Source organism: Protopterus annectens, chromosome 8.part0 (genome assembly GCF_019279795.1).
Source record: "Protopterus annectens isolate FY-2018-M chromosome 8.part0, PAN1.0, whole genome shotgun sequence".
Classification (NCBI taxonomy): domain Eukaryota; kingdom Metazoa; phylum Chordata; order Ceratodontiformes; family Protopteridae; genus Protopterus; species Protopterus annectens.
The window spans coordinates 84,721,684-84,735,959 of NC_056741.1; the positions used below are offsets into that span (position 1 = coordinate 84,721,684).

A 14,276-nucleotide genomic window follows, 5' to 3' on the forward strand; every position below is an offset into this window, starting at 1 on the left:
GAGGGCAACCTAAACATGTTTCTTTGTGTAAAAGATGACCATTTGATTGGTGAATGTGGAAAACAAAAATTATATTAAATGTAAAAAATGTGGAAATACAGGACATACATGGGTTAATTGAGAAGAAAATGTAGAAGCTGTAGAAAAAGAAGGTACACAAGATTCAGCATATGATAAAAATATAGAAACGGAACAAGGGAAAACTGGAAAAAAAACAAAGATATAGTAACAGAGATAAAACCAGGGGAAAGAGAAGTGGAAGAAGAGGTACTCAATATGAGTGAAAAAGATTATGTAAATTGGCAAGTAGTGGGAGGAAAAAAACTCCATAGGTAAAAGGGTAAAAAAGAGGAAAAGAAAATGTAAAAACATAATTGTAAAACAGAATAAAAAAGGTAAATGATGAGATACAAACAACAACAATACTAGTTAAAAGCTAACAATTTTAGCTTTAAATGTGAATAGTATGAAGAATGTTAAATAAAGAATAGGTATTCTAGAATGGTATGCTTCAATGAACATGCATATTATTATATTAGAAGATACTAGGATTCTGACAGAAGAAGAAGAAAGGTTACAAGATGAAATTTTATGGAATGTAAAAGCCATTTGGAATATGGGAAAATACACATGTTCAGGAATAAGTATACTATGTAAAGAAAAAAATCAAAATATTAGATTTTACAATGGTCAAATTAGGAAGAATAACTACGAGATTTAAGGTGGAAAATAAAAGTTTATAGAATTGTTGCATTATATGCATATATTCCAAAGAAAGAAAGAGAAGTAATGTTTACAAAAAAATCTAAATGATGTAGTCGTTAACATGGATATAATATTAGTGGGAAACTTTAATCACAATTTAAAAATACAAAAGAAAAGTTTAAAACAATACATGAGTTAATGAAAGGTGGAAACTTATATACGAGACAACAATCCCTGGACTTATAGAAGAGGAGAAAAAATGCAAACTGACTATTTTTTAGTATCAGAATGTTTAAAAATATTACAAAAAAGGATAATGTGGATAGAGATACATGAGAAAGAAGGTTACCTAAAATAGGCAAAGGTGTTAAAAGGCTTAAGGAAATAGACTTAAATAAAGATGATAGAAAAGAAATGAAAAATAAAGGTATGAGAATATTTTATAAAAACTGGACATACTGGTGTATAAACTTTAAAGAAAAATACAAAACAAAATGCTTTCTGGAATGCCAAAATGAAAAGAGAATAATAGATAAATTAAGATATAAACAATTGAGTCAAGAAGTGTTCAAGGAAATAATAAGTGATACAATAATCCTTTCTGAGAAAGAAAAATAAATATATAATAAGAACCAAGAAAAGATTAAAAGATTGTTGTATAAACACAGATTTATTTTTTTACAAGGAAGAAAAGAAGTACCACCCTACTTAAATAAATTAGTAAAAGAGAAGAGGAATAATAAAATAATTACAGGACAATGCAAGAGAACAAACAACATAAGAAGGAATATGTGATATGATTAAAAAGCATATAGAACAGACTTTTGCAAAGAGGGAGGTAAAAGTAAACCAGAAATGGATAGTTAAAAAAATAAGTGAAGAAGACAATGAGAATCTGGAAAAAATATAGGTGCTAAAGACCTAAATGAAGCATTAAAAACATCAATAAGGATACAACCACAGGACTGAAATGGTATTGAATATCATATGTACAATGATATAGAAAACTGGAAAAAATCCATTTTGTGGAGGTACTAAATGAATGGTTAAGGAAAGGTATAGTAGAGAAGCAATTATGTATGGGGATTGTGAAATTCATATGGAAAAATGGAGACAGAGATGATTTGAAAAACTGGAGTCCAATAGAGTTGAATAATACAGGGATCTAAACCTTGTCATCACAATGAACAAAACATGCTGGAAGGATAGGTTCCTGACTCAGAGACTACCCATACTCTGGAATACACTGCCCATACATGTCAAGCAGAGTGCCTCCTTGGTCCTCTTCGAAAGGAACCTTGATGATTGGATGGGAGACAGGAAATTCACCCTGGGGATCACGTCAGTCACCCTGCTAGACAGGGGTCCAGGGAAGTATATATTGTAGGAAGAAATATCCAGGGAATTGTTATGGCTAGGCTTGTATAGGCCCTAGAGCCGATATCCTTGTATCAACCTATGAACCTATAAGATATTTATGAGAATAATAAGTAAAAGATTAACAAATAAGTTGCTTGAACAAACAATCTGTGATAGAAAAGGGAAAGGAAGCTAAGAATTATTATGGATAGTAAATGAAGTAATAGACAATATTGTAAATAAAAAATGTAGAAACTACAATTATGGCAGGAGATCTAAGTGAGGCATTTTATAAAATACAATACATAGCTTTATGGGACAAATTAGGGGTCTATAATATAATTGATATAATAGTTGAAGTAATTAAGTGTGTATATGAAATAAATAACATAAAAATAATTATAAATGAATGACTAAGTGAAGAAATTAAAATTGGATGTAGAATAAAACAAGGGTGACCAGCAAACAGTATCTTATTTGCATTAGTTATTAATGTAATTGTTAATAAAATGACTAGAACATTAAACACTGTAGGATATAACAGAAAACTACAATTACCAATAATATGTATATATGCAGATGGCATAGTATTAATCACTAAAATAAAGAAGGGACGGATGAGTCAATTAAAAAGCTAATGAAAGAGTTAAAGACAATTGGTTTATGTATAAATAAAGAGAACAGTAAAGGCTTTGGATTCATGGGCATTATAAAAGATATATAGTTTAATAAAGAAAGTATATACTAAGTATTTGGAAATACTACATATACTAAAAACTATGGGAAAAAATATTCAAGAAATAAAGGAAATGTGCATATTTTAGAAATCATATAAGCTAACATACAAGAAAAAAAGTGTATCTGATAAATTCTGTTTTACTAGGTAAGTTAGCATATGGAGATAGTATGTATATAACATTGACCAATTATGAAAATTAATAATGTCTATAATATTTTCATTCATATGGAATCTGAGAAGGAGAATTCTGTATGTAGAGGAAGAAGAAAGAGGAGGATTGAGGTTCTTAAACCTGTGTAAAGCCTTAACATGTTACAAAAAGGAGAATGCGAATCTGACAGAATACATTTCGTATGATAAATATAAGGGGTTTTGGGGGAAAAATGGAGATAAAGAAAATGTCAAAAAAATTGTATGAATGAAGAAATAAAGGAATATCAAAATAAAATATTCCTATTGAAGTTAAAAGTGAATACAGTAGAAAACAGGAAAGAATAGCATCTAAACATTATAAAAAAAACAATATATCATTTTTCCTCGGAAATATTTAGAAATTAAAAAAGAAAGCTATTAAAATGACATTTTATATGGTATAACAACATATGAATGCAAAGGTTTTCTGTGGAGATTACCAATAGGAAAACTATCTGTTAAGGCTAAAATGCCCTATAAAAGAAAACAAAAAAGGATATGCATTTATTGTGGAGAAGTTGAAACAACAGAACATTTTTTTAAATATATTAGACTAAAGAAGTTATGGGAAGAAATATGTAAGAATAAAATGTTGAAAGGTTTGGAACGAGTAGATGATGAAGTGGTGAGAGAAATGGAGGAGAAAGCCAATAATGCAGGATTCTGAGCAGTTGGTTCAAAGAAATATGTTTGATGGAGATGAGTCAGCAAATGATGGATGTATAATTACAGCCTTCCAATCAGAAGGTGTTGAGGAAGAAATTACTTAAAGAAATGTTGATGCAGAGTGAGACAGAAAATGAAGGAGACATTTCTTTGGGCAACATTATGGAGAAAACACAAAAAAGAGTTTGCAGAGACAATCCTAAAGAAGAGTGGTGAGATGGAAAAGGAAACATGCAGAGAAAGTAAATGATGGCAAAAGATGAGTGGCAGAAAAGAAAAAGGCAGAAAAAAATCAAAACTGGAAGTATGTGGTAAAGACTCAAAGTAAAGAAGACAAAGAAATGAACAGGTATGAAGTATGGAACAATGTAATAATTTCTTTGGTTCCCTAGTACGTTGTCAAATTTTTAAAAGTTTGAATGCTATATGGTCAAACCCATATGTTAGAACTTTTAAAATTTCGAACGTGTTAACGGAGATCGCCGTTCATGCAGAAAGGGAAGATTTGCCTTTACTGCCTTGTAGTGCAGTCTCGGAGTTGGCATATTTAAAGAGCGGAGCATGTGGGGGTGCAGGGAGGCTTGCCCCCTGCTTGCAACCATTAGGTAGGCATTTTTTGGTTTTTTTTTTCTGTCATTTTTGAAATTTTAAAAGTTTGAACATATGGTTTCGACCATATAGCATTCAAACTTTTAAAGTTTAGATAACGTAATATGAACACAATTTCTTTGGTGGTAAAAGCCCACAAAGTAAGAACTTGTATTCTTATTAACAAACTGACATTTTGCAACATTATATCTGAGACTGTTTTTTCAATTAAAAATCTTCTTGGAGAATTTGAAAAAAGAAAGACTTTAACCCATGGAATTTTTATATGATAAAATCATTTAATATGAAAACAAAAAAAAGGAAAAAAATGGATGTACAGTTTCAAACAGAGGTGTAAAGAGACACTTTGAATTGACATTTGAAAAATGTATGTAAAGTAGTATTGAACATTGCAAAAGTTTATGATAATATGGGTTTATGGACTGGCAGATGGGATTGTGATATTGTGTTAAATAAAACAGAAATAGAAAGGATTAGACATATACCACATTGATAAATATAGAGAGGAATAGTGGGATGTTTTAAAGTACTGGGGAAAACCCAAAACTGTTTTTCCAGAGAATATATATATATATATATATATATATATATATATATATATATATATATATATGATCTACTTCATATGTTCGACATTTCCGAATGTCAACATTCATATGGCCAAGACCATATGACTGACATTCGAGATGTCAACCATAAAAGAAAAAAATTAAAAAAGCACATAAAAACTTACCTTCGCGCTGCTAGTGGGGGGGGGGTCTATGACTGCCCTGCACCCCCACCCTCCAGAACTTAAATATACCAACTCCAAGATCGCACTATAGTGCGGAAGATGGAAATCTTTCCATTCCACACTGTACGGATATGCCGGTTCCACATGGTTGACATTTCGAATGTCGATCATATGGTCTCGGCCATATGAATGTTGACATTATGAAATGTTGACCATGTGAAGGGAACCCATATATATATATATATATATATATATATATATATATATATATATATATATATAAAATCATTCAGAAAAAAATAAAACAAATAGAAAAAAAATGCCTATTTTTTTTTATTCAGTACTGATGGGAAAAATAGTACACTTAGCAATATCTCTGCATTTATGTTGCCAACAGTATTTAAAAAGAAATTATTGCAGTTTTTTTTCCATTTATATATGGATCTAGAATAAAACCAGTAAAAAGAGACATTTTATTTGTAAATAGGGAGGAAGGACGTTTAGGTTTAATTAACCCAGTGGTATAGGCTGCTTCATTAAATGTGTACAAAATGTTAAAGAGGATAAAGGGAAAATATGAGAAATTAGTAGTAAATTGTATAAATACAGGTATGACAATTTCTGAGGTATTGTTAAAGGGAAAGAAGAGCATATAAATGAAGAAATAAAATGTTACCCCCCCCAAAAAAAAATTCTGGAAAATTAAAATTGATGACATAGAAAAAGAAAGAAAAGTATGGTACAATAATGTAATGATAAAACATTACTATGTAAAACCATGGGAAAAGTCTAACAGAGGAAAAAAATTAAAGCTATAAAAATAAGAAGTAAATGTTGTAATAAGAAAATAGAATGTCAAGATTTTTTGTGGGGACTGGTAATAAGTACATTAGCAGTAAAAGGAAATATGCCATATAAAAAAGCAAGAGAATATATCTACGATGTCAAGACGAAGAAACTACTGAACAAGTTTTTGAAATGTAAAATATTAAAAATGTTATGGGAAACTGTAAAGAAGATTCTTTTCAAAGATATAAAAGAAGTGGATAAAATAATCATGGACATGATTAAACATGGCTATTATAAGAACAGAAGTAACGAATGTGTTAAAAGAGTAGATAAAGAGCTTTTTTTGTCATATGGGTTATATGGAATGAAAGAATAAATGAAATTATGTTTAATGGGAAAAGAATTTTAGCAACAACATTAACTAAAATCAGATGTTGGTTATAGAGAAAGGGATTAGGGTCTAATATGGATGAAAATTTAGTATGAGTGTAAGGAAAATTCTGAATATGTGTAAATATATTTTTATATCTATATAGTTGTACATTTGTAAATATGTGTAAATGTGTGAATATGTTGTAATTAAGAGTTCTTTTTGCATATAAATACCACCCAGTCTTTTTGATAGTTGCTAAGTTGCTCTTTTACATCTACCTGAACTACCATCCACTGAAGCAGATGAGACCTCAGCTTAACATCTCATCTGAATGATGACACACTCAGGAGTGCAGCACCCCTTTGTGCTGCACTATGGTATCAGCAAACCATCTACTTGGTGTGGGAATGAAACCACTGTACCAAAAGCAAGTGCGCTGCCTGTTGTACCACTGATACTGTTAATAACAGTAATGATAAAGCTATCTATTTCACAACATTTCAGCCATAAAAGCACACAAACTGTTGTCACTAAAATCCATCAATATCTACTCAACAATTACAGGCCATTTATTGACAATGTACTCATCACATCTGATTGTGATAATAAAGGCCTATGTAAAGTAATCCAACTTGCTTTATACAAATGCATGAGAGACTAAAGATTTTTGGGTCTATATCACTTCAGCAAAGTGAAAATTCAGCAAATAACATTTCACTGTAAATGCCATTCAATGAAATCCACCCTTGTGGAGGGATGCACCCTCCATACCCCCGCTAATTATATATACCAACTCCAAGATCGCATTGCAGTGGGGAAAGGGCAAATTTCCTGATCCTCACTGTAGTATGATCTCAGTATTGACAATTTGACAAACAATATGTTTGATGTAAGTGAACCAAAAATGCCATTCGCTGAACTGAATTTTTACTGAAGTGATATAGACCCAATTTTTTTAACTTTATTAACTCAGCAAGGTCAATTATTTTTATCCATAGATATCTCCCAAATCTAGAAGTTCTGGCTACATTGTTGACTGTGTCATTCTCAGATGTCTGTGTCAAAAAAAATTGATAACAATAATAATGACAAAAGTCACATATTTTCTTTCACACAAACACATAGTAAAGTATTCCAACTTAATTCACACACACACACACACACACACACACACACACACACACACACACACACACACACACACACACACACACACACACACACACACACACACACACACACACACACACACACATGCACTAGTCCTGCAACAGATAAAAAACTATTGAAAAATGACCAGGTGATAAGAGCATAAGGTATTTTCATCCACATAGAGCCACCTTAATACCTACACCACCACCACTTTTTGACAGGGTACAGCCCTTATTGTTATGAAGAAATTAATTACATGTACTATGTTGGCAGCCTTTGATGAACTACATGAAACTACATCATCTGGCCGTAAGCTCTACCCATGTGTGGCCAAATTTAAACAGAAGGCAGTTTGTGAAAGTATAAGAAACAGTAAACACCTGATAACATGCACTAAGGCAGTATGTACAATCTTTGCACAGTCTCTGCAAAAGTAAAAGTTATCTGCAAAATCTACATTAAATATAACTTTTACTAATGGAAAGGTTACAATTGGCAAACCACTTTGCATTTTAGTGCTTCACTTACAAATGTAGTACCTGATACACTTGAAGAATAAATTGCCTAGGTTACAATAAAAAATGATATGCTGGTGATATTGCCATAACATTTCCTGAATTAGATCAGCTATTCAATAGGGAATTGCTGTCAAACAATGACAACAGGTTCATAGTTACTAACTATGCAGTCATAGAGACCATTAACCAGCCTAGCCCAAATTCCCAATTGCTCCAAAGCACTGTCTGGTTAACTGACATGCCCGATCTCATACAATAGGTAAATGAAGATGCAAAACCTGTACCCTTGCCACATGAACTGGGATACTAACAAGTCAGAGATTCAGTACTCTCTACAACATGCCAGAGTAAAAGTCTTTTAACTAAATGCTGAAGCCCTTTACAATCCAGCCTGCTAGAGAAGACTGCATCACAATAATATGCAACAATGACTACATAATTGCAACTGAAAATCAGATTTTTTTTATCCTTTGTTGCTCAGTTTAGTCCAACTAAACTAGTAGCCTCTTTTCAGGAGAGAACAAAAGTGGTATTTATATAAGTAGGGGAGATTTGATCAGGGCATCTCCCCCAGTTTTTTTCAGTAAGTGCTGTGGGATTTTTTACAGCAACCTGAACTATTACCAACTGGGGTCTTTATTTAACATCTTGTCAAAGGGATAGCATATTTAAGAATGCAGTACCCCTTCTTATATTACACTATAGTGTCAGCAATTGATCTGGTACAGGAATAGAACCCATAGCTTTCTGCACCAAAGGCATGTGTGCTATGTGCTGTGCCACTGAGACTGATAGGTCTGAAGTTTCCTGTTATGGAAATGAAAGCGCTAAATCTTTTTGCTTGAAATTTTTCTGCCTGGAACATTTGAATATTGTCGTGCTGTGCTGTGCTGTCAATAAAAGTTTTTTAAAATTATACAGCGTTCTCAGTTCATGTTCATGGACTGTAAAGTTTCTCTGTGGACTACAAAAAGTTTTTTCCATATTGGCCTTTTACACTAAGCTGTGGGACTGCCTTCATTGGATCCTGGTACGGAGATTTGTGATGATTATTGGTGAATTTCGTTTTTCTCCGTCATCCATTTTTTTACTTATAAAATGTGACATGTTTGGACCTGTAAAATGCAACATGTTTACACTATTACACAATCCAGACCTGTTAATGAAATTCATTCTTTGGTGCAATGAGTAAAGTAAACCAATTAAAATATAGTATAAATACTGCAGCATCTTTTCTTCAACAAGCCACAGTTGATTCAAAAATCAGAAATATTGTTGCATACAGAAATATTATTGCATACAGCATACTTTTGTTTGATGAGGGCTTACATGCTTGCAGTGTACCTACATTTCATTTTGACCTCCCTATGTCTTCTCTGTCATCAAAAATAATCTCATCTGATGTCACTCAGTACAGGTGTGACCTATTTGAATAGATAATAATGCTATATTGTTAGAGCATATAATTCCAGAAACAACACAACTGGGTCATGGAAAAAAGTGACCCTTTCGAAGGCAATGAATCAGTTCCCTGTCAGTCATACCAATATCCCATTACTTGAATGTTTCTCTGAATTACCATAAACACTGTTTAAGCATATCAGTGTATGTTCTACTTTCTTATTTAATTTAACGGTTATCATGGAGATTTGAATGTCATTTAAAACTTTTATTTCAAATTTTAAAGAAAAACACTGACTGCTATTTTCTAAATAAAACAAAATGCCCTTACATTGAAAACAGGCTTAGCATGAGATAAAGTCCACCTCTTTTCCCTTGAAACTCACATTACTGAAAATGCATCCGGGAACCCAATAAATCATAATGTACATGCTGAGTTTCAAACTCAAATAGTGTATAATCAAACAATAATTAGAAATGAAAGGGTGCAGTAATTCAAATGACAAAGGTGTACACATTTGTTCATAGCCTGCAACAGCCCACCAGAAACAAATTGCCTTTTCCAGGACCCGGAGTATTTCAGAAGTATTTAGAGAAGCTGTGCACAGAGGACCAAGTAGATGCTTCCAAAATGGATCTAGAATTTTGCTATTTCCAGAAACCCTTAGAAGACACTACAACGCTGGTTGAATGAGCCTCGCCATTATAAGAGGATTTCTGCCATGATGAGAATATCAAAACTAAATGGCAGGAAACAATCATCTAGAAATGGTTTGTTAAGATACTGGCTGTCATTTTTTGTTATTGTCATAAGACACAAATCGAAAGTTAGCATTTCTAAAGTCTTAAATTTTGTCCAGATAATATCTTAGTTGTCTGTGGACATCTAGAATACAAAGAATCCTTTCTTTCTTGAGTTTGGCATCCAGATAGGACATAGAAAGATGAATATTCTGGTTAAGGGTAAAGTCTGAAACAATTTTAGGCATAAACAAAGGGTCGGTTCTATGATTCATCATGTCCTTGTGAAAGATCAAAAAAGGCCAAGTAGACATAAGGACCTGGAATTTAGATACACATTATGCACAAGTCAAAGCAATAGACAGAGCAGTTTTTCAAGTTACAAATTTCAGAGAACAGCTGATAGGTTCAAAAGAAGATATTTATCATACCCAGAACAAAGTTCAGATCCCAAGAAGGTGCTGCTCTGTTTTCAAGATGGCCTTCTTTAGCATTGTTTAAATTGGATTAAAGAAGAAAGGAGGGGATCCAGTGGATAACAAGCTGAAATGATCAAGAGGTTTATCATATCTGAAAAGTACACAAACCCTGAACTGAACAATTCACTCAGGTACTTTGAAACTAGTGGTTTCCTTGCTTAGGATCAGTTATCTTTTGTGTTATAGCAAAACTAGAAAATCATTTGCATTTGGCTAAGTAAAACTTTATTGTAGCAAGGTTTTCTTGACTTCTTCAACAACTTATTCACACTCTCAGAGAAAATGTGCCTTAAAGAGATCAAAACCCTCTCATCCGTGCAGTTAGACTGAGATTCTAAATGTTGGGATGAATGAAGAATCCCATGTCCTTTCTGGCAAAGTCTACTCTGTGAGAAAGTTTTTGATATTTGCTCCTAGCCAAATAAATGGATTTCTTGGCAACCATTGTTGCATGATGGTCAAAGAGAGGGAGCTATCACATAGGGATCTAGCTACATTTTCATTTTGTAAAAAATGTGTTGGCTAGAGAGTATGAAGAGGGGAGGGGGTTATTTACCAAAAGTGATAACAACAGTACTGCACTTTTTCACATTTAGCTTGAGCCCATTTTCAGTACACCAATAATTTTCTAGAAAGAGTTCATTGTATAAACCCCTTCATTGTAAGATGGGTTGCCAACTGGCTCACATTCTGGACATGCACTATCAAAGTGGGTTACTCCACATCAGCCAGCAGACCTATTACCAGCCAGGTGCCACAGGGGTCAGTGCTGGGCCTCCTACTGTTTGATATATACTTTTTAGAAGTTCAGGTCATAAACTAAAGGGTTGTGGCTGACCAAGTTTACAGGTGACTACAAACTAAGTAGAATCATTGAATCTCCAAATGATCTCAGAATACTCCAGGAGGGTCTCCCACAGGCCAACAACTAGTGTATTAGTCACAGTCTCAAACTGAATGGAAAGAAATGCATCATCATTCCCTTTGGCACAAACAATGTCCCTTCACACTATTAAGTCAACAATAATATCCAAAGTATCCATGAAGTGGTAAGGGTCCTGGGATCACAGGTTCACTGCAACCTTAACTTTGACTACCATGTGTCCACCATTGTAAGGAAAGGGCTCACTTGATAAGTAAAGCCATTGCCTCTGAGCAAAATAAGTTATAACTCCCCTATACTCAGCACTTATCTGGCCCATAATTGAGTATAACTCCCCATTCAGTGTGTACTGTATTAAGCAGCTACAGCAACTAACAAAAAGCAGTTGTACTTGTTAACTGTTATTTCACCTATGCATTGTACTGCTGTACACAAATTTTTGACTTGTACTATATTTCTGTGACTCTACTTTAATATTTTGTAAATGTCATAATTGTATTATTTCTGGAGCTTTTCTCCTGGGGTCTCCACTGAAAATAGGCCCCTGGTAGAGTTGGACTAACCCAGTTAATAAATATCAAAAAATAAATAAATAAATTAGCGAGACCTCAAAGGATTCTAACAAAGAAGATTAAGGGCCTCCAGCCTTACATAGACTAAAAAAAGTCCCTGTCACTATATCCCATATTGTATACACTTCTTAGGGGAGACTTATGCCTGGCCTGCACATCAATCCAAGACTCAGACCTATTGAACGTAGGGCATATCCATAAATTAAATGGGTCTAGGGCTACTTGAAGTTATTTACTAGAAATCTGAACTTGTCTTATAGTTTACATAACAGCCCTTTCATTGAAAAAAAACTCCTGTCAGTTATTCACGCATTTCAGAATTTTCTTGAAAATGCTATCATTATCCAGTGTAGGATGTCTTCTAGTATAGCTGTATCACCAGCAAGAGGGATATAAAGGACAGTAATACATATTTGTTTACAACTTTTTTGTTAATAAGTAACAAACCACTTTTCCTTATAATAATATGAACATTGATGATAAGAAAGCCATGTTGATGATTAGAAAAAAGAAAAATCTTATGTTTATGAAAGCCTATAAAGGTGGAATGTTTGCCATTATGTATACATGTGACTATAGATCTGCTACAGAAAAAAAATTATATCTGTTCTTAAAGAATATAAAGAGGTCAACAAACTGTATCCAATCATCCATCCATCCACAACCCTTTTTTTTTTTCCATGGGTCGAGGTTTCAGTTCAACAGTAACAATCTTCTAGAGCCACACTGCTGGGTGGCTAGCCCTGTCACAGTATATAAACATACACACATGGATTCACTTCATAATCTCGAAATACTGAAACATAGAATTTCAGTATCTCAAGACCTTGAAATCGAATCCACAAAACACCGAAACTACAAAATCCCGAACCCAAAACCGCAAAATTCAAAAACCCAAACAAACCGCCCACACATCACACATACACCAAAACACCCACATCACAATTTAAAACACAAAACTACACACTTACACAACTCATACACACATAAGCAGGGGGGCTAGCCCCCCTGCACCCCCCACCCCCCTACTTATATATACTAACTCCAAGATCGCACAAACAAGAAACAAAAGCAAACTCACACACGCACATTCTCCAGTCCCTCACACACACATCAAACATATCAGCACACTCACATACAGTCTACCTCCCACTCAAAACCCTTACAAAACACTTACTTACCTGACATAACACCTAGATCCACATATGGCACTGCACACCATCAACACACAAACCCGGAAACAACGTAGCGTAAGTCCATAACCGTGAATTCGAGATATTCAAATTTTCGATGATGAACTTTTGCTATTTTCAACATTCGGCTTTATAGTCTCGAGATACTGAAATTCGACACTGTTGATCAATATTAATGGGCACAATAAATTAATTAAGTAAATATTATTTCCATATATAAAAATTTCTCTCAAAAAAGATTTTATATTTATGGTGAAACTTCATATTTATTACCTAATTAATTACTTTTTGGCTGACCAAGAAGTTTTGAATTTCTATTTTTATTTAATTCTAATTTTATTTCCAAGTAATTTAATCTGAAGCATTTTATTGTTCCTATTTTCATTGTTATATTTGTGGTCATTTAATCATGGTTGTCAATCATTCAATCAATTAATTGTATAATTTAGGATAATTTAAGGCATAGTATGTGATTGTTTGTGTTTTGTCTGAAGAAGTTAGTGTATTACTACTGACGAAAGTGCTTATATTTATCTGGAATAAACAGTGTGTTTTAGTGTCCTTGCTGCTTCCTTTTTGTTGTTTTGCCAGTTTTTCATTTTTGGAATCAAAAGTGACTGGTATTTGGAACTGTTCATAATTCCCTCCACCTTGACTAAAGCCCCAGTTCCAGCTGAAGAAAAGCAACCCCAAAGCATGATACTGCCACCACCGTGCTTCACCGTGAGGAAGGTGTTCTTTTGGTGATGTGAAGTGTTGTTTTTACACCAAATGTACCTTTTGGAATTGTGGCCATAAAATTCAACCTTGGTGTCATCAGACAATAATACATTTTCCCACATGCTTTTGGGAGACATCATGTATTGTTTTGCAAACTTTAGCCAGGCCTGGATGTTTTTCTGTGTAAGAAAAGGCTTCTGTCTTGCAACCATACGCCATAGCCCAGACATATGGAGAATACGGGAGATCGTTGTCACATGTAGTACACAACCAGTACTTGTCAGAAATTCCTGCAGCTCTTTTAATGTTGCTGTAGGTCTCTTGGCAGCCTCCCTGGCCAGTTTTTGTCTTCTCTTTTCATCAATTTTGGAGGGATGTCCAGTTCTTTGCAATGTCGCTGTTGTCCTATATTTTCTCCACTTTTTGATGACTGTCTTCACTGTGTTCCTTGG

General features: G+C 33.6%; 1 protein-coding gene across 1 annotated transcript in view; it reads left to right on the plus strand.

Annotated features, from left to right (window-relative positions):
• LOC122808146 (C-type lectin domain family 4 member E-like) overlaps window positions 1–14,276 on the plus strand; it is a 348,558-nt gene that overhangs the window by 269,400 nt on the left and 64,882 nt on the right. The window lies entirely within an intron of this gene.